The sequence below is a fragment of the Canis lupus genome, chromosome 1 (genome assembly GCF_003254725.2).
Source record: "Canis lupus dingo isolate Sandy chromosome 1, ASM325472v2, whole genome shotgun sequence".
In the NCBI taxonomy this organism is placed as follows: Eukaryota; Metazoa; Chordata; class Mammalia; order Carnivora; family Canidae; genus Canis; species Canis lupus.
In genome coordinates, this window is record NC_064243.1 from 92,910,707 (window position 1) to 92,937,127 (window position 26,421).

The 26,421-nt window shown below is 40.3% G+C and overlaps 1 protein-coding gene across 15 annotated transcripts in view; it reads right to left on the minus strand.

The window, feature by feature from the left end:
* The window catches only part of GLIS3 (GLIS family zinc finger 3), a 545,819-nt gene extending 521,082 nt beyond the window's left edge, over window positions 1–24,737 (minus strand). For 6 of the 15 annotated variants that reach the window (XM_049092627.1, XM_025423460.3, XM_049092609.1 and 3 more), the window contains exon 1: window positions 23,508–24,731. The gene's annotated coding sequence lies outside the window, so the exon portion shown is untranslated. Of the gene's footprint in view, window positions 1–16,829; window positions 17,111–23,507 lie in introns of all 15 variants that reach the window. The other 9 variants (XM_025423474.3, XM_035699128.2, XM_025423476.3 and 6 more) reach the window with 5 other exon arrangements.
* Window positions 24,738–26,421: the final 1,684 nt, after the last annotated feature.

Genomic DNA, 26,421 nt, shown 5'->3' on the forward strand with positions numbered 1-26,421 from the left:
AAAAAGCAAACATCAACTAAAAGGGAACCATGTCGTTACAGAAGACAAATGGAGAGAGTATGAAAAAAATTAGACATAGGAAGTAAAATACAAAGCCATAGCACAGAGTGGTTATTCAAAAGTTAGTATTCTCATGGGCTTCTTTATTGGTAAAAAGTGTCCTTTTTTCCACAAGTCTTCAGACAAGTAAGCAGCATTACTTCCTTAGACTTTTCCATGATGAGCAGTCCTGTTCTTCCAACCTTTCCCGTTAAGCCATGGCTTACCATCTCATCACCATCACCATTCCAGGGTCGTGTGCTTCTGTGGTTCTCATTAGATTTTTAGTTGCTTATATAGGACTTTATTGCGCTTTCTATCAACTAAGAAATAGAGATCAACCATATCCCCCATGTACATTCCCTAAGGTAATTAATCTCAAGTCAATAAGACTTCTTATTTCACCAAGACTCTGGAGAAGGAATTAGAATGCTGTGGGGAAACGAAAAATAAAAGTAGACCTGGTCCTGCTTCCAGAGAAGGGGACTTAATATAAACACATATGAATATATAGGAGTAACAAATAAGTGAAACTCCAACAGGTAAAATATTTACGTCCTCCAAAGTATATTCAGCATAAAAGACACACATTTTTGTAAATTAAAGGGAGAAACTGCAAAGATAAATTACTGAAAGTACATGTCCCCAAATGGTAATAGTGACCCAGGACAGGAGAAATTATACTTTGCATTGACTTTTCATTTCATTCATCTGTATTGTCTAAAATTCTAATTTCTATGATAAGAAAAAATAAAATTTGTTTGGTTCTTAGAAAGATGCATACATAAACTGGTCGGGCCTGGTTCCCAGGCTTGGCATCTCTTCCGTTCCTCATTAGAAGAAATACAATATTTCCACCTGCTGACTCAGTGCGTGCCCAAGACAAATCCTGATGGATTGGGACAGAAGGCATTTAAGTAGCCTGAGTGCATGGTCTGGAAGTGTTCATGAATCCCTCTCACAGACTGTCCTCCCAGCTGCAACCCACTTCTACTGAACACCACTTCAGCCCAAAGCCCCGGGCTCTCCTCCCTCCATCAGTTAATTCTTTCCTTTGAGGCTATCTGTGGCCTGTTTGCTCTAGACACTCCCCCATCCAAAGGCTGGAGTCCAGTCCACAAAGTGAGAGCAGTCCTGGCATGCTTTTCCCTGCCCAAACTTGCAGTTGGGACAGCCCGCCACCCTTGGGATGCAGCCCTTCTTGCTGACCTCTCATCAGGATCCACTCTGCATTGGACTATTGTTACAGCCTTCCAAAGGACCCCGCCCTTGCTGTATCTCTGCCATGCCCACTAAGACCCTGTGGCCAAAGTCATCTTTATAAAAACAGAAATAACCCCATGTTACCTCTCTTAATGCTTTTCAGTGGTTCCCCATTCCCAAAATGAAGTTCAAATCTGTTGCCTGACTCAAGTCTCCCTGAAGACCTGACCCTCTGCTCTGAAGGTACAGGCCGCCTCTGACTCCTTCAGTATCTTACACAATAAATATGGAAGGAACTGACCTGTGTTTCTCTGGATGCTCAACTCTGCCTGTCTGCACCTGTTTTAAAATCATATCTGCTGAAGGAGAGGCAGAGTGGGGAATGGGGTAATTGGGTGATGGGCATTAAGGAGGGAACGTGATGTGAGCACTGGGTGTTATACACAAACGATTTATGCTACATCTGCAACTATGTACTTATATGTTGGCTAAATGAACTCAAATTTTTTTTTAAGTTTAAAAAAAAGACCAAACATATCTGCACCTGGTCTGTTTCAGTCCCTATTTTGCCCAGCGTCCATGGGTAGGTCTGGTGCTGGGGCCTGTTTCCCACCCTCTTCTGCAAGATCCCTGTTATTTTGAACATGTAGTTACAGAACTTCCATTCAACCTACCCTGCTTATGCTATGAAGGGTGGCTAGAGTGTCAGCCACCAAGATAGAAAGAATTAATCTAGAAAGAATTCATAAACGCAAGTTTCTTGAGTATAGCACCTATGCAGCTGCAGAGGGCCTATGCTCCACAGGGCCTGGCCTTGGTTTAATACTCTGCTGTTGCCACCTTGAAATTTGTTTATAAGTTTCTTTTTTGTTATTGAAGTGCAGTTGACACATAATATTACATCAGCTTCAGGTGGTGATTTGACAATTATATACCTTAATACTATACTTACAAGTGTAGCTACCATTCATCACCATGCAATGCTATTACAATACCACTGACTATACCCCCTATGCTGTACCTTCTGTCTCCACAATTTACTCCTTCCCAAACTGGAAGCCTATACTCCCCACCTCACTTCACCCATTTTGGCCATCTTCTCATCTCCTCCCCTAAGGAAACCATCATTTTATTTTCTATATTTATGGATCTATTTCTGCCTTTTTCGCTTATTTTGCTTTTTACATTGCACATATAAGTGAAGTCATATGGTATTTGTCTTTCTCTGACTTTTTTCACTTGGCATAATATCCTCTAGGTCCATCATGGAAAGATGTCATTCTTTTCTATGAGTAATATTCCATTGTGTGTGTGCGTGTGTGTGTGTGTGTATACACACACACACATACTACATCTTCTGAATACATTCAATTATAGATGGACACTTGGGTTGCTTCCATATCTTGACTACTGTAAATAATGCTGCAATAAACATAGGAGTACATGTATCTTTTTGAATTAGTGTTTTCATTTTCTTTGGGTAAAAATCCAGTAGTAGAATTCCTAGATTGATAGTACTTCTTAATTTTTTGAGGAACCTCCATACTGTTTTCCACAGTGGATGCACCAAGTTACATTTTCACCAACAATGTACAATGTACAATGTCCTTTTTCTCCATATCCTTGTCAACACTTATTATTTCTTGTCTTTTTGATACTAGCCATTCTAACAGGGGTAAGGAGATAGCTCCACTGTGATTTTGACTTCCATTTCCCTAGCATTAGTGAAGTTGAGCATCTTTTCATGTGTCTGTTGGCCATCTGGATGTCTCCTTTGAATAAATGTCTATTTAGTTCCTCTGCCCACTTTTTAATTGTTTCTTTGGTATTGAGTTATGTAAGTTCTTCACATATTTTAGATATTAATATTAATCCCTTACTGGATATATTGTTTGCAAAAATCTTCTCCCATACATTAGTTTGTCTCGTCATTTTGTTGATGGTTTCCTTCACTGTGCAAAAGCTTTTAATTTTGGTGAAGTACAAATAATTTACCTTAGATTTTGTTTCCCTTGCCTACAGAGACAGATCTATAAATATACTTCTAAAGCCAATGTCAATGAGACTTCTGCCAATGTTTTCTTCTAGTTTTATGCTTTAGGTCGCACATTTAGTTCTTTGAACCAGAATACTTTTATCTTTGAACTTGTTATGTAAGTGAAATCTGATGGAACAATGCAGTGTAAGCATGAGTGGAGGAGACATATACAACATGCATGTCTGCTGCTGTTTCTGGCTGTTGGGTTTGCACATGACATTTGTGATGTCCTGTGAGTACATAATTCTGGTAAATCTAGATGCATAGCAGTTCAGGAAGACTCAAACTGAGTATAAGGTGAGCATGTTACATCTACAGTTGAATAAACTGACACCTTAGAGAGGCCACTCTTTCCACTTGAACCAGAATCTACTTTGAATGTAGGAAGAAGAGAGAAATACAAATGACCAAGGACTCTATTGTCTTCTTTCTTAACCATGTTACTTCCCAGGATCAGCCAACCACTTATGCTGAAAATGATGCTATAGAAGGAAAGGGAAAAGTAGGGCAACCTGAGTTCCTTTTAAGTTCCTCCTTTCTTATCAGGAGAGAATGCTGCAGAATGTGCACATACTGAGAAGTAAATTAAGCTGCATTAGCTTTGTGCAGTGACGCTACTGTTCTGGTAAGAACAAAGTACATTGCATGTACGAGCTTTGAAACACAAACTGTATATAACTACACTGATTCTGCACACAAGTTAAACACTCTCATATTTACATTTAAAACTGGCATTATACGATGTAATAATAAATGGTAAAATTCATGCTAATAATTTAAACTTTTAATTTTTCATTGCTTAGAATGACATTAAATAGCTAATTTAAATTTAAAACACCATTACATGACAGAACATAAAGACTTCTAACCCTGGGAAACGAACTAGGGGTGGTGATGGAAGGGGAGGAGGGCGGGGGTGGGGGTGAATGGGTGACGGGCACTGAGGGGGGCACTTGACAGGATGAGCACTGGGTGTTAGTCTGTATGTTGGTAAATTGAACACCAATAAAAAACAATTTATTATTAAAAAAAGTTAAAATAAATAAATAAATAAATAAATAAATAAATAAATAAATAATAAAACACCATTACAAATCCAGAGAAACTACAGAAGAAATTAAAAAGTGTTAATATTTTAGTAACTTTCATGGCACTATTTTCCTGCTTTTTAAACCAATGGATCTTGCACTCTCACTTTGCACTGAGCCCCACAAATTATGTAGCTGACCCTTCACAGGCAAAAAGGAACCACTTACTATAGTGATTACCACCTAACCTCAAATTACACTTACAAAGGAGAAGGGAAGCCTTACTAGGGTGCCTACTATGAGTTGTGTTTTGGTCTGATTGAAGACTAAATTGTTATTTCCAGTAGTAGAATTCAGAACAAGATCCTTCCTCTCCAATCCAGAGCCTTTCACACAAGGAACACAGCGTTGACAGAAATGAACCAACACTATCCAGAGAGAGAGGCACATCCCAGCCCAGGAGAAATAAGAGTTGCAGACCTCATCACGCCAGGCAGTGTATGCTGATGGAGGTGGGATGAGGACCCTCTTGGGGATGGATCCAGCCACATCTAGTTAGGAAAGAGGCAGCAAGTCTACCAGTGGCTTCCAGCAGGTGTATCACCAACTGCAAGAGCCACTAGACACATCCTGCTTTTGTAGGCTGCCTCAGAGACAGGGTTAGAGGTTGTAGACAAGATTCAATGAAATACAGTGGGGCATTCATGGACTAGGCCACCCATGTACAGTAACCCTCCAATAAAAAAAGGAAAATCACACAGAGTTTGCATGTATTACTAGACTTTAGGAAGTTGCTTTAAGGAAACCTAGTTTTAACTTATTTAGCAGATTGGTAACTGAAAGCAGGAAATCTTTTTACAAGCAGTATTTGCTTGGAGGGGACGTTACCTGCTAAAATAAATGATTTTCCTAGAGAACCTTAAAAATTGAGTCAATAATTGGGGAAAGCACTAAAATCCTGACAGCTCATCTAAGCCCTGAGGGATCCCCATGCCATTATTCCACACATACTCCTCACCACCACCACCCACCCTGGCAGATGTCACTCCATGCAGTGTAGGACTCCACCATCCTTCCCCAGGCTTTGATGGGCAGTGAATTCTCAGGGCGAGGAATGATGGCTAATATTTCTATCCACCTCAGTAGCTCATGCAGTCACTCCTACTAATAGTAGCACTTCATAAATGCTTGCAGAAGGCAAAAAATGTACCAGAAAGAAATGGATTATTAAAGGCCACATCTCAGAACTAGGCACAACCCTCAGTAAAAGTGGTTTCTGTGTTCCCTAAATTCCAAGCCTATTAAAACATGGGGTCCTGTGATTTACAAGTTTTTGAAAAGCTATTTACATGAAACTGGACTTTGCTAGCATGACGGGACCTGGGGAAGGCAGGACAACATTCTCAGATGTCATTGACTGCCCGCTGCATTAAACACAGAAGAGGAGTAGTTAGCAGCTCCCATGCCCTGTGGTCTGGGCCAGCAGTCCATTCCAACTTCAGAGTCACTGAAGAGTTTGGGATTCTCGGGGCCCACTGAAGACCTACTGAACCAGAATTTGGAAGTGGACTGTGGGGAGAGGGGATGGTTAAAGCTCTTCCATGTGATTCTGATACAGGTTATCTACAAATCAGCCTTTAGGAACCACTGCTCTAGGATGAAAAACTGTTGAAGCTGCATAGGTTTCTGAGGCCCAGCTCAATTCAGAAGAATAATCAGTTTGAATCATATAAATGTTATGTAGAAGCCCTGAACCAATTCTCTTTCTGTGGTTTATAAAAGACTTTTTATGATTTTATTTATTTATTTGACAGAGAGAGAGAAAGAGTACACATATGTAGGGGGAGCAGGAGAGGAAAAAGCATGCTCCCTGCAGAGCAGGGAGACCAATGTGGCTTGATCCCAGGAGCCAGGGATCATGACCTGAGTTGAAGGCAGATGCTTAACCAACTGAACCACCCAGGCACCTCTATAAAAGACTTCCTAATACTCAGTGTGAAATTATTTTTCCTTATCTGGAGAAAAACATGGATTTCCAAACTGTAACTACTGAATAATTTACATCATGTATGTACACTTCATGTACATTTCATGTCTCACAATGAATGAACAGGTAAGGGTGATTTCAGGTAATATGTGAAATCTCTGTCCAAATATATACCTCTACTGGGATGCCTGGGTGGCTCAGAGGTTGAGTGTCTGCCTTTGGCTCAGGGCGTGGTCCCAGAGTCCCAGGATCAAGTCCCACATCAGGCTTCCTGCATGGAGCCTGCTTCTCCCTCTGCCTATGTCTCTGCCTCTCTCTCTCTCTCTGTCACTCATGAATAAATAAATAAATAAAATCTTTTAAAAAAAAAAACAAATATATACCTCTGTTATTTAATTTTCTACTGATGTCCAGAGAAGGACCTGCCCCAGTGATACTGATTTCTGATGAGATGCTGCAACTGCCAAGTATTTCTGCTCCAAGAACAGCTACAAAGTGAGTTAAAACAACTCCCCTTCTCTGAAGCAATACCTATTTTGAACAAAACCCTCTATGATCCACTTTCTACTCTATCCATCCCTCCAAAGGAAAAAGATGGAAAGTGCTGGTAGTCAACTTTGGCAATCCTGAAACTCCCACCTCCTAGTACATTTTCAAAGAACCAATACTAGGGCTAACAGAGGCCTTTCAACCAATTACTGACCAGTGCCTAAAAAAATATCTCACACAGGCCCAGCCTAAAGCCCTTAAGATAGCTGGGCCTGTTCAAGCCAAGCTTACACATGGCATCCCTTTCTTACTCTTCCTCCCTCATTCTGATGAGGCTGTCAATCCAGGCATCACACCTACCCCATGTGAGGATTGAAATGAGACCTTTGTTGGCAACAGAGCCTTCTCATCTCCTAGATGAGTGATCGCATACACAAAAAAGGCTTATTGCAGAAAATGTAGAGAACCCTCAAAGGTCAAAAAAGTAAGTTAGCTACATTTTTCAGAGAGAACCACTGTTATTTATTTATCGACACAAACATATACACACATGCAAACACAACTGAATATACTGTTTTGAAATCCATTTCTTAACTTACTCTGTCTTGAGCATTCTCCCGTGTGATAGACCTGCATAGCTCTAACTGTTTGTTATTATAAATAATATTCTGATTGCTCTCTCTGCTTGATCTCCAAGGTAAATCCCATCTTCTCCTGACAGGACACACTATTCTTAGTCATTTACCATTTTGCAAAATTGAATTTCAAATCCCTTCTGACCGCTACAGTCAGCACTCTCTAAAGGAGAAGGAATACTCCCAGGTTTGAAGGGAAGGGGGGTTTCAATCAAGCCTTCTTGATTCCACATTTCCATTTGAAGGAGATCCAAATGTTCTTCTAGAACATAAAAAACCTTGGCTTTTTTTTAGGGTGAGAGCATGGGTATAAAGAAAAGGGGCATGTCAATTTACAGGATATACAAATTCCTTTTTACCTTTAATGAAGGAGAACAACTTTGGTCTATTTTTTTTGGTCTATTTTAAAATATAAAGGCAAGATTTGTATGCTCATGCCACCTTTAACCTAAGATGAATCTCCTTTCTATTGGATTCTCTGAATTCTCCCACGTCTGACCCAGGCTCTCTCCTAGGCTGTGCAAGGGTACCATCTTGTGGCTGATACAAAAGATAATCAGAAGACACTTAGCTTTCTAGTGTGTGAGGGTATGAGAAAAATCAAGTACAACTGCAAGCACCTCTTTAAGAAAAGGTTTGCTTCAATTGTAACAGAATATGCATATCATTGTTTATTGGCTTTTTAAAATTTAAATTCAATTAATTAACATATAGTGTAGTGCTGATTTCAGAGGTAGAGGTCAGTGATGTCATATCACATCCCAATCTTAATATCCATCACCAGGTCACCCCATCTCCTTACCCCGTTTATTGGCTTTTTTTAAAAAATGCACATAAACCAAATGCTTAGAGAGTTTCCAGTCCTCAAATGATAACATTCTGATATGAGCCCAACATTTCAGAACCTTCTAAACACCAATACTTGAAAGGAAAATGACATTTTATTTAGCTTGCTTAAGAGTAAGTCATTTTAAAAACAAACAAACTTTGGAGTAGTGAAAAGATCTCAAGAGTAGGTGTTAGAATAATTGGGTTGCCATCAGAGCTACATGAGTTTCAGTGACCTTGGGTCACTTAACTCCTTAATCCCTGATCCTTCATCTGAAAAAGGGAGAGAATACCTGAGCTGGGAGCTTCATAGAGTTGCTGAGGTCACATATGGGAGAAGTGCTGAAGTGTGCTAAAGTACCAGACAGAATATAAAGCCTTATTACTGTTATTCAGAACAGCTGGATTAGTAATCTGGATTTTTTTTAAAATATCTCCAAACATAATACTACTGGAGAGATTGTCCCTGAATGAGGACAGTTCTGTCTCAGAAGTCAGGGGGGAAAGGTGTCTGCAGGGAAAGTTTCAGAAAGAAAAACTGACCATCTCTTAGGTATTAAGCATCTCAAATGTTAGGAGAATTTGAAGAGAACTTTCAGAGGCTGAAGATAGTTTTTTTAAATAAAGCCTTTGAAAAAGCAATGGCTTATAATTTAATGGCTTCCAATTTAAAATGCTAAGTACTTCCAATTTAATATGCTAAGTACAAAAACAACAAAAGAAATCACAAAAAAACAAGACTGACACACTTCCCTCTCTTTACAGTTAAACTTCACAAGACAAAGATCCAAATACAAAACTGAAAGACAAGCAAATTTGATTTTTTAAGCCATGTGCAACAATGATAATTCATGCAATTGGTTTAGCACTAAAATGCAAAAGTGTATGGATGTAAATATACACCTAAATAAAAATGAAACAATTTCTTAAACCATATGGGGGGGAAAGCTCAATCTTTTGTAGTCAAAGTGCAGTTTAAAAACTAGTAAATCAGATATGAAAATTTCCTATCAGATAATGAAAATAAAGTTTTAATGAGAATACTCAAGGCTGTGTTAAGACATTCATGAATTCCTGCTAGAAGAGTCTACATGTGCAATCTTTCTGGAAAGCATTTTGGCCATGTGCATCAAGATGCTTACAAATGTGCATGTTCATGGAGTCATTGATTCCACTGCTGGAGGCTGAACATGCAATGGACAAGAATGCAGGTTGTGAACCAGGTCACCTGAAACTGTCTCCCAGTCCTACTGCTTATTTAGCCAAACAACTAGGCAAGAAAATGCCTGACTTCTCTGTGCTTTGATTCCTCACCATAAAGTGGGGTAATAATGGTACCTATTTCACCAACTAGTATGAAGATTATATCAGTAAATTTAAGCCACCCAGAATACAACTAGTGCATCATAAGATGGTATTAATATTACTGCTATTTTCATCATTGGAAGAACCTGACAACAATCTGGAAACTGCATTCATTAAGGAAATATGTACTGAGCAATATTTTTGGTTGTGAGATAGTGAACACAACAGTTATGGTCTCTGACCTAAAAAGCTTATACATAGATGAAAAAAAAAAGTTACACTCTTAGATGTTCATTTCAATAATATTTATAGTAGCAATGACTGAAAATGACACCAGTGTTCAAAACTACATGTCTATGAAGCAAAAGATTGAATAGCATAGTGTGGATTACTCTGCAGTCACTAAAACCTAATGTTATGAGGCTTAATTTCTTCATCAGATAAATGGACATTACCATAGAATCATTATAAGGATCAGAATAGTCATGAATACAAGGAAGCTTTGGAAATAGTAAGGTATTATGTAAATACTAATTATTATTATTTGTTGGGGTCTACATAAGCTCAATTATGAACATATTTTTAATGCATCTTTACTGAACATTTACTATGTGCCAGATATTGTGCACATATTATCTCATGTAATTCCTAATCCAAACAGCCGCCATGTTTAGAAAATAAAAGTACACAATGCCTATTAAATTAGAATTTCAGATAAATGTTAAATAATTTTTTAGTATAAACATGTCTGAAATGCAATTATTCAGTGTTTATCTGAACTATTTGGAACATACTTATACTAAAAGTTATTCATTATTTATCTGAAACATTTAAAATGTACTTATACTAAAAATTTATTTGTTTTTCATCTGAAATTAAAATTTACCTGGGCATCATACATTTTATCTAGTAACCCACATCAATCCTATGAAATAAATATAATAATTATATATGTGAGAGCAAGCCAGAAACAAAAACAGAGATTCAATTTTAATTGGTGCAATGACATATCACCCACCACTCCTACTATGGACCAGAAAGAGGAAGAAGTATTAAATCAAGAGGCAGAATGAGAAAGCCAGAAATTATTGCCTGGTTCTCCCTGCAGTATTCTCGTTATTTAAAATATTGTAATTTCTCAGAATACATTAAGCCCAAATTCAAATACTCAACATAAAAACATGGTGCAAAGCCAAATCTAAATGACTTTGGAATTATCAGGCATTTTGGAAGATTGACAACATCCATCCCTTCTTTTAGTGCAAATTATCTAGAGATGGAAGAACAAACATGTAAATGCTTATAAGCTGTTTTGAGTTGATGAGATTTCAGGTTCTGGGAGCTAACCTTGGGTTGCTTCATTTCTACTCGATGGTGGCAGCTGACTTGCTTTCTGTTACTTCAGTGGACCTTGAAATTATCCTAACTGTTTGCTTCACATCAGGGTGTGCCATCCCCCCCTCCATTTGCAGTCAGCACCACTCAGAGAATAAACTATGTTAATTCACAGTGGCCTTGGTGATAATAGAGACATGTTCAAGCATCTTTTTGTTCTTGAAGGAAAGACGTCACTCTACTTTTGCAAAAGGTAGGCACGAGAAAAAGGGCCAATATTCAAATATATGTCATGGTGCACTGCAAAGGGTGGAATCAAGTATACGTGTATGTCTTGTAGCACTAATACCAATCGAAAGAAAGAAAGAAAGAAAGAAAGAAAGAAGAAAGAAAGAAAGAAAGAAAGAAAGAAAGAAAGAAAGAATTGAGGAAAGACAAGGTAAAGGGGTCCCAGGAGGCCTGGGTTCCAATCTCAGCTATAGAATTAACTAGCTAGGTGACCTTCAACTAGTCCCTGATTCTTTCTGAGCCCCATTTCCACCATCCAAAGCCTGACATCAGGGCAGTCCAGGTGGCTCAGCGGTTTAGCGCCGCCTTCAGCCCAAGGCGTGATTCTGGAGACCTGGGATTGAGTCTCGTGTCAGGCTCCCTGCATGGAGCCTGCTCCTCCCTCTGCCTGTGTCTCTGCCTCTCTCTCTCTCTCTCTCTCTCTCTCTCTCTCTCTCTCTGTCTCTCATGGATAAATAAATAAAATCTTTAAAAAAACAAAAAACAAAAAAAACAAAGCCTGACATCAATATCTGCTCTGTTCCACAGGAATATTTTGGGACAAGATTGCGTATCTAGAAAGCATCTTGGCTGTATGCTACTGAGAGAAGAAAGGTTATAACTGGTTCAAAGCAAAGTGATTTCAGGAATTAGGGGGCAAACTTCAAATCACTACTGCCCATCTGTGAACTCTGGTAAGACACTATTCTACCAAAGATGATAATATTTTCAAAAGAACCAAAGAAGGTGAGAAGAAAAATGTCGTTTCTTCTCCTTTCTTAAAGTTTATTTATTTATTTATTTGAGAGAGAGATAGAGAGATAAGCGCAAAAGCCCAGGCGTGGGGGTGAGGGTGAGAGAAGCAGAGGGAGAGGGACAAACAGACTCCCCGCTGAGCAGGGAGCCCAATGATGAGTCTCAATCCCAGGACCCTGAGATCATGACCTGACCTTAAGGTGGACACTTAACTGACTGAGCCACCCCAGCATCCACAGTGCTTCTTCTGTCTTCTCTCACAGTCATCCAGGGAGTTTGTTAAACATGTACTTCTGGGCTACACATCAGAGATTATAAATCAGTAGGAATAGAATTGGCCAAAGAGTCTGCATATTTAATAAGCTCCGTTGGTGATTCAGAAATAGATGGTCCATTTAAAACACTCTGAGAAACACTGGTCATTATCAATAAAATACAAACATAGTTAAGATTTTTTATTTTTTTTAGTTAAGATTTTTTAAAGACAATGAAATAAAATGAAACTAGTAGAAAGCATATAGTAGACTTGCTCCAATATAAACTTCTGGGACAGGAGAGCCAAGACCTTCCCAAGAGTAGAGCTGGAGAGAGGGACCCACAGCACTGTCTAATCTCTCAAAATGTGTCTCTGATTGATTGGCAAGAGCCAGTTGGTAAAAATGATGGAAGAAAATGGACAAACCCAAGAGTCAAAAGGCCATACAATTTGGAAGAAAAACATAGGAAGATAGAAATTGTCACAGAACAAACAGTCTTTGGAAGGGTAGTACTATTGAGTCCTACAAATATAAAAGAGACAGCCCTTGGCAGAAGAAAAAACCAATTCGTCAAAAAGGAGTTTAACAATAAAAGTGTCAAAAAAAAAAAAAAAAAAAAAAAAAAAAAAAAAACAATAAAAGTGTCAGTGTCCTTACAAAAAAAAAAAAAATGATATAGAGGCTCAGTGGTTGAGCATCTGCCTTTAACTCAGGTCGTATCCTGGGATCAAGTCCTGCATCAAGCTCCCAACGGGGAGCCTGCTTCTTCCTCTATATCTGTGTCTCTCATGAATAAATAAATAAAATCTTTTTTAAAAATGATATACAATTTTCATGAAACATTTGTGGGTGGGAAATAAAAATATGTTCAATATGAAATTTTTTAAAATATTCTATAAGAATTTTAGAAGATGAGAGATCCCTGGGTGGCACAGCGGTTTGGCGCCTGCCTTTGGCCCAGGGCGCGATCCGGGAGACCCTGGATCGAGTCCCAGGTCAGGCTCCTGGTGCATGGAGCCTGCTTCTCCCTCTGCCTGTGTCTCTGCCTCTCTCTCTCTCTCCCTGTGTGACTATCATAAATAAATTTTAAAAAATTTTAAAAAAAAGAATTTTAGAAGATGAGAAAGTACTCTGAAAAGCATAAAGAATAAATGAGATGATTACTACTTACAGTATTTTTTTTGACTGTCAAATTTATTCACTTCATGTCAGGCTTGGAAGCTAGTTATGGAGGGCTTTATGGCATTATCTTAGGATCCCCAGGGCCTACCTACTACAGTGTCTAGCATATAATAGGCGCTAACCAGACTGATCGATAAGTAAATGGGTAGATGAATGGGTGGGTGAAATCAGGTTAATACAAAAAAAGCCAAGAGAAGAGCTGCAAGTTCATACAGTATTCATCAAATCACACAATTCTTCTCTATTTGGACTGAGCTGCCAAGTGACTGTTAGAGAAGACTTAGACCTATTTTAATACTAATATCGGCTGGCAATCATACATAACCTCCAAGGCATGTTTATCTGTCTTCCCGAAGGAAGTATACCTTGACTCATTTAACTTGGTATGCCAGTTATCTGTCGCCCCTCAGCCCCATACTTACCTTCTTCCATCTATTCTGCATTGGCAGGTTTTGATATCTATAAGCTACATTCCCCAAAATCCGCCCCCCCTCCAGTAACTGGTTTTCTGTTCAATTCTGGCAAGAGAAAGAAACATTATTTCTTTCTCACATTTTATTGCTTCTGCTGGTGTTTCTGGAAATAGCTGCAGACTGTCAGTGATCTAAGCTTCTGCTGTAACTGCTCTTCTCTGGTGGTCCCTGTACTGGCCAGGGAGACCAATGTCTACAGTCCTAGCATTGGCTAGATAGAACCCCTAGAAACTTGCTCTTGAGTTTTTATAACAACCCTTTTTTCCCTTTATTCCCCCAATCCCTAGCATTGATAGCTGCTTACTACAGATACACATTTATCTCTAGATATTATTCTTTCTCCTTTTTCCTTCTCAAGCTCCTTGCTTTTTCTCCTTAGCTTTTCCATCTCTTCAAACACCCATACAACCAAGATTTGCATTAAATTCCCTCTATTTGGGACGCTGGGGTGGCTCAGCCGTTTAGCACCTGCCGGGGCGTGATCCCAGGGTTCCGGGATCGAGTCTGGCATCAGGCTCCCTGCATGCAGCCTGGTTCTCCCTCTGCCTGTGTCTCTGCCTCCCTCCCTCTCTCTCTCTCTCTCTCTCTCTCTCTCTGCTTCTCCCTCTGCCTGTATCTCTTCCTCTCTCTCTCTCTGTGTCTCTCATGAATAAATAAAATATTTTTAAAAAATAAAATAAATTCCCTCTATTTGAAACAGAACTGGTTTCTATTTCTCTGACCATACTCTGACTGAGACATTTGGTAAAATCAGGGGAAATCTGATTACACTAGGTATTGAAAGCACAGGTTAGAGAATATTTCATTGGTTCCCTAAGAACCTGGAATAGAAACTGAAATTAAATTGGAGAATTAGATTATTAAACAGCACATATAGGGGACAAAATGCCTTCTTATTCTCCTGGAGTATCTCCTTGCATTTATTACCTTATTAATGTTGTTATTTTTTAATCTCTCTGCTTTTCTACAAACATCTGCAATTACCTCCCCCTCATGGAAGCTTCTCTGATTATCCCAGCTAACCTTGATCTTATTTACTCTGAATTCTTCTGGTCCTTTGGTTTTCTCAGTTCTCAAGAATTTCTCCAGGTATGTTATCAGTCAGTGTTGGCCAGATTCACTTCCCATACCCAAGTGATCATTGGAATTCTCAGAAGAAGAAAAAAAAAGTACAGATGCCAGGACCTCACTCCCACTCCTAACCTCCTGAATCAGAATTTCTGGAGTGAGGGCTGGAGGAGGTTGGGTAGAGAAAGCATATATATGTTTTGTATATTTCTAAGTAATAAACCCCTCAAGATCAGGGCCCTTCCATTTCCTATGTAGTATTTACTGTGCCTAACACAGTTTAAATACATGCAATAAAAACATGTCCATTTTTCCAATGAATTGATTGAGTGAAGATTCCCAGGAAGACCAGGTGGTGTCACTACTGCCTAATTAATATTTCTGCCCCAATGAAAAGCACCTCACGTAGCAAAATCTGACCTTCCCTGGACTCACTGATTCTGTACATTCCATCAGGTTTCTTTGGTTTTTGGTTTTTTTTCCCTAAGAACTGTGTAAACCTCACCAAGAAAATAGACAGCAAAATCTAAACAATGCATACAACTCGGGTCCTCTGAAAAGAAGTAGTGGCATCTTCTGAGAATGCCAGACTTCCTGGGAAGAAGCAAGCCTCTCCTTGCCCCCCAAGACCTCAGATCTCACTGCATTAGCTTCCTGGCATTAACATTCTAGAGAGCAAGCTTAAGAAACAAATGCTTAATGAGCTTGCAAGAAACACTCAACACCAAACAGATTGCATTTTTATTTACCTCTTGCAACCCCATTAGTTTTTAATGACATTTGGAGCCATTATTTGAAAATTTAATTTTCCTTTTATATCTTTTACTTTGATGTTATTGACTTAAATTATTCCTCATTCTTAGGTGAGCAAACCAAGGTATACCATGAGCCACTTAATATGTGACTTCTAAGGCAATATAGAACCCTCACCTATGCCAAAAGCTGTTTAATAATTACTTCTAATTACTAACAGGCTGAGAATGGCATGTTTTCCGAAAGCAGTTTCCATAAAACTCAGACCTGGCTATATTTTAACATTTCTGAATTCTAATTCTCAAATTGTATTAAGAATCCAGTAAGCTGGTTGAAAGGAAATGAACTCTAGATTTATGGGTCCAAAGGAGCCTTGAAATGTCCTCTAGAACTTCTTAGGTTATACCTGATCTTCCCCATTTGAGCATCTACCTCCGGAAAAGTCAATTTCCTGGATAATCAGCTCTTTCTTCATATTAATTGTTCAGAGGCTTAAATTTCAATGAAAAGAGAGGTACTGAATGATAAACAGATCTGCAGTAGTAGAAATGGGCCCCCCTTTACAAGTAAGGAAAGGGTTAAGATATAGGCAGGAAGAGAAAGTAGGCCCTAAATCCTCCGAGGAAGCTCAAAGAAATCCCAAATGTGGAGAAATATTGAGGTGGACAAAACCAGAGATAAGGGAACAAAGCAGACCACCTGGCCCTGGATGTTAGGGAGTATATTTTTTTTTTTGGCAGCTACACCGTAATCACAGAAACTAACCAGACCTCAAAGCAGTAAACCATTAAGAATGTTATCGATAGTCCTTGCTCAAACCAAGACAGCACCATAATTCCAAGGCCTCAAGCTTCCTGGTGAGTTCTCAAAAAAGACTGCCAGTAAAAGCCCACAGTGGCAACCCACTCAGGACTCTGCTTACTCTAGAGAGCCTTTTTCTTTCCTTTCTGTTCTCATCTTCACTTAATAAACTTTCACTTTGCTTCACCCTTTTGTGTCTGCGAGATTCATTTTCTGACTCTATGAGACAAGAACCCTGCAATCCTGTAACACTTATTCTTCATCAGCTGGGTGATCCTTGAATCCCTAATCACCTAGATCCCTAACCACTCTCCTTCAAGACTTATCCCCTAAATGTCCCCTAAAATGCCCTCATTTTCCAAATGATCAGCCAGCTTCTACTCACATTTTACAATAATCTGCTGGAGGAGTGTGTGTGTCCTTGGCTGCCAATCATTTCACTTCAGGGCATCAAGCTTGTCCTCTGTTCCCCACTTAGTACTGAAGAAACTGTTCTTGTTTAGGTTAACCAGTTATTGCCCAGCACTATGTTCAGAGATTGTGTCAGTGATATTAAAAGTTTTCCTCCCACTTTGTGGAACCTATACGTGTGGTAAACTCAGGTTGCTGGACCTTGATGACTTCTGGGTTTTAGTAATGGAGGGCTCCTAGAAGTTAACAGCAATGCTGCCAGGAGACAAAAATAAAGGAGCTTTGAGACAATATTCTTCATTTAGCCAGGACTCAATATCCCTGGAAAAGAACTTTCTAAGACTCCATATGGTGATAAGAGTTAATTTTCTAGGCTGTCAATATCAGCTTTGTGTTCTTTAAAAAGGACTATTATTGCCCATGGTCAAGTGGTTGTCAATAACATTGTAATTTATTCCTCTTTTCCCATCATCCTGTTTCCTTCCCTCCTTCCCTCCCTCCCTCCCCCCTCTGCCCTTCCTTCGTTCCTTCCTTCCTTCCTCCCTTGTTTTCCTGGTCTTATAAATTTCTTTCCTAGTTTTTATAAACTTCTTTTCGATAAGTGTACAATATCAACTGGTTAATACCTACAGACTTGTATGCACTCCTCCTACCACCCTTCATCCCTCACTCACACCCACTCAGCCTCCACTCCCAACACAACCCTGTTGTCCAACTTATCATATAAAAGACTTTACAATCCTTGATATCCAGACTGGGAAAACGAGCCTCAGTTAAAATGCTGTTGCACAACACTGGGTTATAACTGTCATCATCACAATTTCAAATCACCTGTCAACATTCAGCTGCTCCAATTTTATATCGCTCTGCAGAGAGTCAGAAACTAAAGGGAGATGCCTCAGCCTTTAGGAAATGCTTGTAAAATACCAATGGAATAAGATATTTTTGAAGTGCTTCAAATTTCGAAATAAAAATCTCCCGGCACATATCAGGGATAGTTGATTGTACCCAGTGAACTTGAGAGCAGTAAAAGTATCATATGTTGCAGTTTGACAGCAGGACTGTTTTTACAACCCCTTGCATTTCCCATACTCATTTTCTCCTAAGCTTCCCTCTGCAAATAAACACTTCAGAGATTTCCAAAAGCCCAAAGATAGGAGTTGCTACCTGCTACTCAACAGCTGCATCTTCAAAGCCACACAGATGTTAAATTCCTTTATGGACTACAGACCTGGTATTCAAGGCTCACCTCCTTCCCAAGCCCATCCAGAGAGCTCCACCATCTTTTAATCTCCTGTAGGACTTACCATTTGTACCACTCGCTGACCATATAAAATGCTTCAGGATACAAAAAAATTTAAGATTATCCACCCTAGGGCAGTCCCGGTGGCTCAGCGGTTTAGCGCCACCTTCGGCTTGGGGTGTGATCCTGGGGACCCAGGATAGGTCCCACATCGGGCTCCCTGCATGGAGCCTGCTTCTCCCTCTGCCTGTGTCTCTGCCTCTCTCTCTTTCTGTCTGTCAATTTCCTACCTCCCCATCCAGGAACCAACTAATGATAAACCATCCCTGAGGATGAGGAATCGACTTTTTCTTACAGGTTTTATTATGATTGATCTCTTAATTATAATAATACATATCCACAGAGAAAAGTTTAGGGAGGAAAAAAACCCCTAAATTTTATTACCTATAATGTGTATATATAGATATCTCTGTAATTTGATTATCCATAATCACCATACTAAGAAGGAACTTTGGTTATCAGTGGTTGACTATTATCCCATTATAAAAAATTATATATATAAAAATATATCATAGAGCCATAATGAACATTTTTGTGGCTAAATTTTTATGTACATCCATGAATATTTTTCAAAGAAATTCTTAGAAATAGAACTAATTGAACCCAATTTCAAGCTAATAATAGAAACCACAATACCATCAATATATAATGACAAGTATTCCTGCAGCATACTGTGTATCAGGTACTCTATCTATACTTTATATTCACAATGATCTTAGGAGGTGAATATCACACCATCCTTATTTTAAAAAGTGAAGAAAGTGAGGCTTGAGATTTATCTCTCAGAAATTGTGCTAGAAAATGACAGATCAGGGATTCAAACCCAGGTGTATTTCTATAAGCCATGCTCTTTCCGTTACACACAGAAAGGGGCATTCCCTTACTGTGCCACATAGGGTTTTCACTAAAACAATTTGAACTCAGGGAATCATAGAATGCAATACTGAGAGGAGCCACAAAAGTTCTTAAACTCAGTCCTTATCTGATACCAGTCACCCCTTCAACATTTCCTATATTTAACCTTTATTTAGTTATCTTTAAAGACAAACTCCCTCTTTTCCTAGACATTTTACTTTTATACTACTCTAACAATAAAAAAAAATCACTTTTTATTCTGAATTGAAAATTGTGTCCTTTTAGCAACCAAGCACCAATGCTACATTTAACCAGGAGGCCACAAAGATATTATCCATTCTCCCTATTATGTGACAGCCCTTCCCATGTGTCATCTATTCCCCTTGCCCTACTGACATCTTTAACTATTCTTCCTACCTTAGACCACTGAGTTTCCTCACCACTGGGAAGACTTCTCCTGACCATACTCCAGGGCTGTGGATCTTTCAACAAAGCCAGGCATCAGCTGTGAAACCATAAGGGCCATGCCTGAGACTAAAGAACATGATCCAGAGCAAGGCTTACTCTAGACCTATCCTAATAATGCCCAAAACCAAGTTCTGGCAAGATCTTCAGAGGATAGAGTTTAGAAGTTGAGCCCTATGGGACTAAAAAGCAGAGCACAAAGAATATAGTCAATGATACTGTAATAGCTACGTAATGGGACAGATGTAGCTATACTTATGGTAAACACAGCATAATGTATAAACTTGTCAAACCACTGAGTGGTACATCTGAAACTAATATAATACTGTCTGTCAAGTATAATCAAGAAAGAAAGAAAGGAAGAAAGGAGGAAGGAAATTAATTAATTAATTAATTGAATCTTGCCCCTGAAGCCATAAGAATCCTAGAAGAAAACATAGACAGTAATCTCCTTGACATCGGTCTTGGTAACAATTTTTAAATCTGACTCCAAAAGCAAAAATAAACAAGTGAGACATCAAACTAAAAAACGTTTCTGCACAGCAAGGAAAAACATCAACAAAATGGAAAGTCAACCTGCTGAATGGGAGAAAATATTTACAAATCATACATGTAATAAGCCGTTAATATTCAAACAACACCAAAATATCATAAACTTTACCACCAAAAAAACAAACAAACAAACAAAAAAAACCAAACAAGTAAAAATGGGCAGAGGACTTGAATAGACATTATTGCAAAGAAGGCATCCAAATGGGCAGTCATATGGAAAAATGCTCAGTATCACTAATCATTAGGGAAATGCAAATCAAAACACTATGAGATATCACCTCTCACTTGTTAAAATGGTGAATCAAAGCCAAGAAATAACAAGTGCTGGTGAGAATGTGGATAAAAGAGAACCCTGTGCCTTGTTAGTGAAATGCAAATTGGTACAACCACAATGGAAAACAGTGTGGAGGTTCCCCAAAAAATTAAGAACAGAACTATGATGTGATCCAACAATTTTACTTCTGGGCATTCATCCCAAGAAAACAAAAAAACAATTTCCAAAAGATACATGCACCCCTACATTCATTGCATTGTTAATCATAGCCTAGATATGGAAGCAACCCAAAAGTCTACTAATAAATGAATGGATCAAGAAATTGTTGGAAAAATATTCCATGCTCATGGATTAGCAGAATTAATATTGTGAAAATGTCAATGTTACCCAGGGCAATATACACGTTTAATGCAATCCCTATCAAAATACCATGGACTTTCTTCAGAGAGGTAGAACAAATTATTTTAAGATTTGTGTGGAATCAGAAAAGACCCCGAATAGCCAGGGGAATTTTAAAAAAGAAAACCATAGCTGGGGGCATCACAATGCCAGATTTCAGGTTGTACTACAAAGCTGTGGTCATCAAGACAGTGTGGTACTGGCACAAAAACAGACACATAGATCAATGGAACAGAATAGAGAATCCAGAGGTGGACCCTCAACTTTATGGTCAACTAATATTCGATAAAGGAGGAAAGACTATCCACTGGAAGAAAGACAGTCTCTTCAATAAATGGTGCTGGGAAAATTGGACATCCACATGCAGAAGAATGAAACTAGACCACTCTCTTGCACCATACACAAAGATAAACTCAAAATGGATGAAAGATCTAAATGTGAGACAAGATTCCATCAAAATCCTAGAGGAGAACACAGGCGACACCCTTTTTGAACTCGGCCACAGTAACTTCTTGCAAGATACATCCACGAAGGCAAAAGAAACAAAAGCAAAAATGAACTATTGGGACTTCATCAAGATCAGAAGCTTTTGCACAGCAAAGGATACAGTCAACAAAACTAAAAGACAACCTACAGAATGGGAGAAGATATTTGCAAATGACATATCAGATAAAGGGCTAGTTTCCAAGATCTATACAGAACTTATTAAACTCAACACCAAAGAAACAAACAATCCAATCATGAAATGGGCAAAAGACATGAACAGAAATCTCACAGAGGAAGACATAGACATGGCCAACACACACATGAGAAAATGCTCTGCATCCCTTGCCATCAGGGAAATACACATCAAAACCACAATGAGATACCACCTCACACCAGTGAGAATGGGGAAAATTAACAAGGCAGGAAATAACAAATGTTGGAGAGGATGCGGAGAAAAGGGAACCCTCTTACTACTGTTGGTGGGAATGTGAAATGGTGCAGCCACTCTGGAAAACTGTGTGGAGGTTCCTCAAAGAGTAAAAAATAGACCTGCCCTACAACCCAGCAATTGCACTGTTGGGGATTTACCCCAAAGATACAGATGCAATGAAAGGCCAGGACACCTGCACCCCAATGTTTATAGCAGCAATGCCCACAATAGCCAAACTGTGGAAGGAGCCTCGATGTCCATCAAAAGATGAATGGATAAAGAAGATGTGGTTTATGTATACAATGGAATATTACTCAGCTATTAGAAATGACAAATACCCACCATTTGCTTCAACATGAATGGAACTGGAGGGTATTATGCTGAGTGAAATAAGTCAATCAGAGAAGGACAAACATTATATGTCTCATTCATTTGGGGAATATAAATAATAGTGAAAGGGAATAGAAGGGAAGGGAGAAGAAATGTGTGGGAAATATCAGAAAGGGAAACAGAACATGAAGACTCCTAACTCTGGGAAACAAACTAGAGGTGGTGGAAGAGGAAGAGGGCGGGGGGGTGGGGGTGAATGGGTGACGGGCAGTGAGGGGGGCACTTGACGGGATGAGCACTGGGTGTTATTCTGTATGTTGGCAAACAACACCAATAAAAAATAAATTTATTATTAAAAAAATAAAAAGAAATTGTTGCATATACATATATACACAATGGAATATTATTCAGCCATAAAAAGAAAGGAATCTTGCCATTTACAACAATATGGATGAATCTTGAGGGCATTATGCTAAATGAAATAAGTCAGAAAAAAACAAATACCATATGATCTCACTTGCATGTGGAATCTAAAAAATAAACAACAAAACAAAATAAACCAAGTTCATACATACTGAGAACAGACTGGTGATTGTCAGAGGGGTGGTGGCCAGGGCATGAGTGAAGTGGGTAACAGGGGTCAAAAGGTACAAATTTCCAGTTATAAAATAAATAAGGCTTGGGAATATAATGTACAGCATGATGACTACAGTTAATAATACTGTATTGTGGGGCACCAGGGTAGCTCAGTGGTTGAGCATCTGCCTTGGCTCAGGGCATGATCCTGGGGTCCTGGGATCGAGTTCTACATCCAGCTCCCCAAAGGAAGCCTGCTTCTCCCTCTGCCTATGTCTCTGCGTCTCTGTCTCTGTCTCATGAATAAATAAATTTTAAAAATAATTTTAAAAATACTGTATTGTAAAAAATGACAATAATATTTCATGGTATATTTGAAAGTTGCTAAGAAAGTAAATCTTAGAGCATTCATCACAAGAAAAAAAATTTTGAAGTATGTATAGTGACAGATAATAACCAGACTTATGGTAATCATTTTGCAATACATACACCTATTGAATTACAATGTTGTACAACATCTGAAATTAATATAATGTTATTTTTTTAAACTAATATAATGTTATACGTCAATTACATCTTAGTAAAAAACAAATTAAAAAATAAATAAATTGAGCCATGCCCAAGGGAAAGGCACTTGGGAAACATTCCGGGCTTTCCACCAATCTTCTCTAACAAGATAGAAAGACAACAAATGAAAAACTCACTGGAAGGACAGGTCTTAAGAGCAGATTGAAGATGGCAAAGGAATCAGGTGGAGACAGATCAATAAAACTTAAGATCAGAGAGGGGAGAAAAAGTAAACCAATGATTCCAAAATCTTTTTTTTTTCCCCAAAATCTATTCTAATGCATGTGCTATCCTGCCTTCCTCTGGCGATGTCTCTTCCTTTCAAGGAAGCCATAGATTCCCTTCACATACAAAGGCTGGTGGGTCGCATGGCCTATATCCCAGAATCCACAGGCTGTTGGGGAACAGGACTTACCTGTCTGGAGATCCCATAGTGCACAGGGCCAGTTCAGGGCTTCCAAAGGCTGCTGAAACAATATGAAATATGGGCCTTTAGAGTCTGTATTCCCGAAGCCTCTTTGGATCTTGGGCGAGTGAAAAAATTTAGGGTTCCAGACAAGAATCTGAATGAAAAATAAGCAGCTGAGTGTACTCCTTGGTCCTGGGCACGGACAATATGCGGACTCCCACGCGGGACAAGGACATCATGAGAATCCATAAGACCAACACCACAAAGATGTCTGCACTCGAGAACTGTACACCACACTGATGCCCATGAGTGAACAAAGGTTCAAATCAATTCAAATCTGTTGAGCATCTGCTACATTTCAGGCACTGTTCCGCTGACCCTGCAACGATAGACATAAATGGTGCCAGCCATCAAAAACCGGTCTGGGGGGAATCCCTCGGTGGCACAGCGGTTTGGCGCCTGCCTTTGGCCCAGGGCGCGATCCTAGAGACCTGGCATCGAATCCCACGTTAGGCTCCCGGTGCATGGAGCCTGCTTCTCCCTCTGCCTGTGTCTCTGCCTCTCTCTCTCTGTGTGACTATCATAAATAAATAAAAATTAAAAAAAAAAAAAAAACCTTGTCTGGGCTTACAAAGAGCCCATCGAGAACATGCCTTTGCAGGAACCCCGAGGCCCGTGGGCACGCACCAGCTCCTGGTGAACACAGGCACCATCCCCACCTCTGAGCTCCTTCAAGCATGCCAGTAGTGAAGTTCAGGGTCAGCCGGGTCATCACAGTCCCCGTGGAGGCCAAGAGCCCGGCCGCCCCGCCCAAGCTGGTGAAGGGGCTCCAACGGCTAGCGCCCCACCGCAACCCCACGAAGAGCACCATCACGGACTCAGCGGGGCACACCCTGGCGCGTGCCGATGAGCTGCACCCGGATACGCTTGAAAACCCCTGAGGAAGCCCAGACATCTGCATCTCTATCAAGAAATCCAACGCGGTGGTCCTGTGCCTCGAGACAGTCAGCAAGGCGTCCGACGTGTGGGGCCAGCTCCAGTCGCACCAGGAGCAAGTGACTGCGCGGAAGGCGCCACCCCTCCCCGACGGCTGGTCGTGGACATCAAACTTGAGGTGTCTGCCAGCCAGGAGCTCAAGCAGTGGGCCCGCTACAGGCCGAGAGCACGAGAAGGCTTCGCCCAAGGCCTACAAGACCTGACGCCAGGCCGCGATAACCTCCCTCGGCAGGCGCACGCAGCACCTCATCCGGGTCGCTGGCGACGGCACAATGGCGGCCCCCAATGGGCCTGAGTGGAGGGAGCAGGTGCTTCAACGTCGGCGACGGCACGCCCACGCCGCACGCCGCACGCCGCACTCTGCACATGGCACGCAGACGGCCTCCCGGGGCCATCTCACGCCGCGCTGCCTCTACGTCAGCACGCTGACGACGCAGCCCCTGCTGGTGGAGCCCGTCTGCCTCGTGGAGGCCCCGCGTCTACCTGCTCGCTAGCGAGGCCTTGGGAGGGCAGCCATGCCTTCCCCCGCCACATGTCCGACCACTGCCAGGCAGATCCCGCCCGAAGACCCCTCCCACAGCACCAGCGGGTGGCGGCGGGGACACACAGGTGCACAGGCCTGGTGGAAGGCATGCTGGCCCCAAACAGCTTCCTGAGCAGCTTGTACTCCACGCGCTCCCCACGGCAGCCCCAGGGCGGTGGGCAGAACACATGCGTGGCGCCCAGCACGCCTGCCCGCACTATGCAGATGCAGGGACGCCCTCCCTGCCATCGCTCCTCATTAATGCTTGATGACATTTCCTTCAATACTGATTTCAGGATTTCAGAGGCGACAGAAATGCCCTCACCAATGGGGGTAGGGGAAGGGATGCAACACCCAACACTTTTTTTTTTTCCATTTCGTCAGAGGGAACTCAAATGTCAGATACATACATACATACATACATTGACAGGTTGATTTGGGTCAGTGGATGTTCCCCACCTCCAGAGAAGGAACAAGCAGGTAGACATTTCTCGTTGAACAGAAACCAGAAGGCAGGAAATTTTACACAATGAAAAAAAAAAAAAAAAAAAAAAAAAAAACTTACACAATGTCCCCATGAGCATCTCCAGTTGTGTTGGTGCCACTGGAATAATAAATTTTAGATGTGGTGACAAACGAATCTGTCTAGGGAAATGAGATAGGTAAATAGGCAACATAGCCTGTAAGTGACACAAATGACACAGAAGGTTCTAAAGTAGCACAGAGGAAGGAGTGATTAACTTGGTGTTGGGGCAGAGTATCTCTCTTTTTTTTTAAGATTTTTTTTTTTATTTGAAACAGAGAATGCACAATGGGGGGGGGGGTTGCAAGGGAGAAGCAGACTCCTGGTTGAGGAGGGAGCCCCACCCAGGTCTCAATCCTAGGACCCTAGTATCATGACCTGGGTGGAAGGCAAGAGGTTTAACCAACTGAGTCATCCAAGTAGCCCCAAGACAGACTTTCTCATTCATTCCAAAAGCATTTCCTGGATACATATGCACTGCAATGAACCAAATCCTGGACAAATACATTTTCCAGCAGAGAGGAAAAGAGACGTTTCACGCAGAAAAGATCACATACCTAAATAGATGTCTGAAAGATTATGGTGTCTTTGAAGAACTGTAAGACATTCCAAATCATGGAGAATAAAATTTGAAAGAAAAAAAGCAGCAGATGTGGCCGAGGTATGCAATAACTCATACTATGTATTGAATGCAATAATTCATATGTATAGGGTTTGATAATTCACAGTAAGTGCAGGAAACAGCATAAGTAAGTTTTGTGGAGGCTTAAGCCCAGACAGTGTTTGTATATATTAAGTGCTTGATAAAAGTTAAAACTTCTAGCAGCATTTACGTGCTTATACCACAGAAATACTTAACCTTTCTGGCCTCAGGCTGC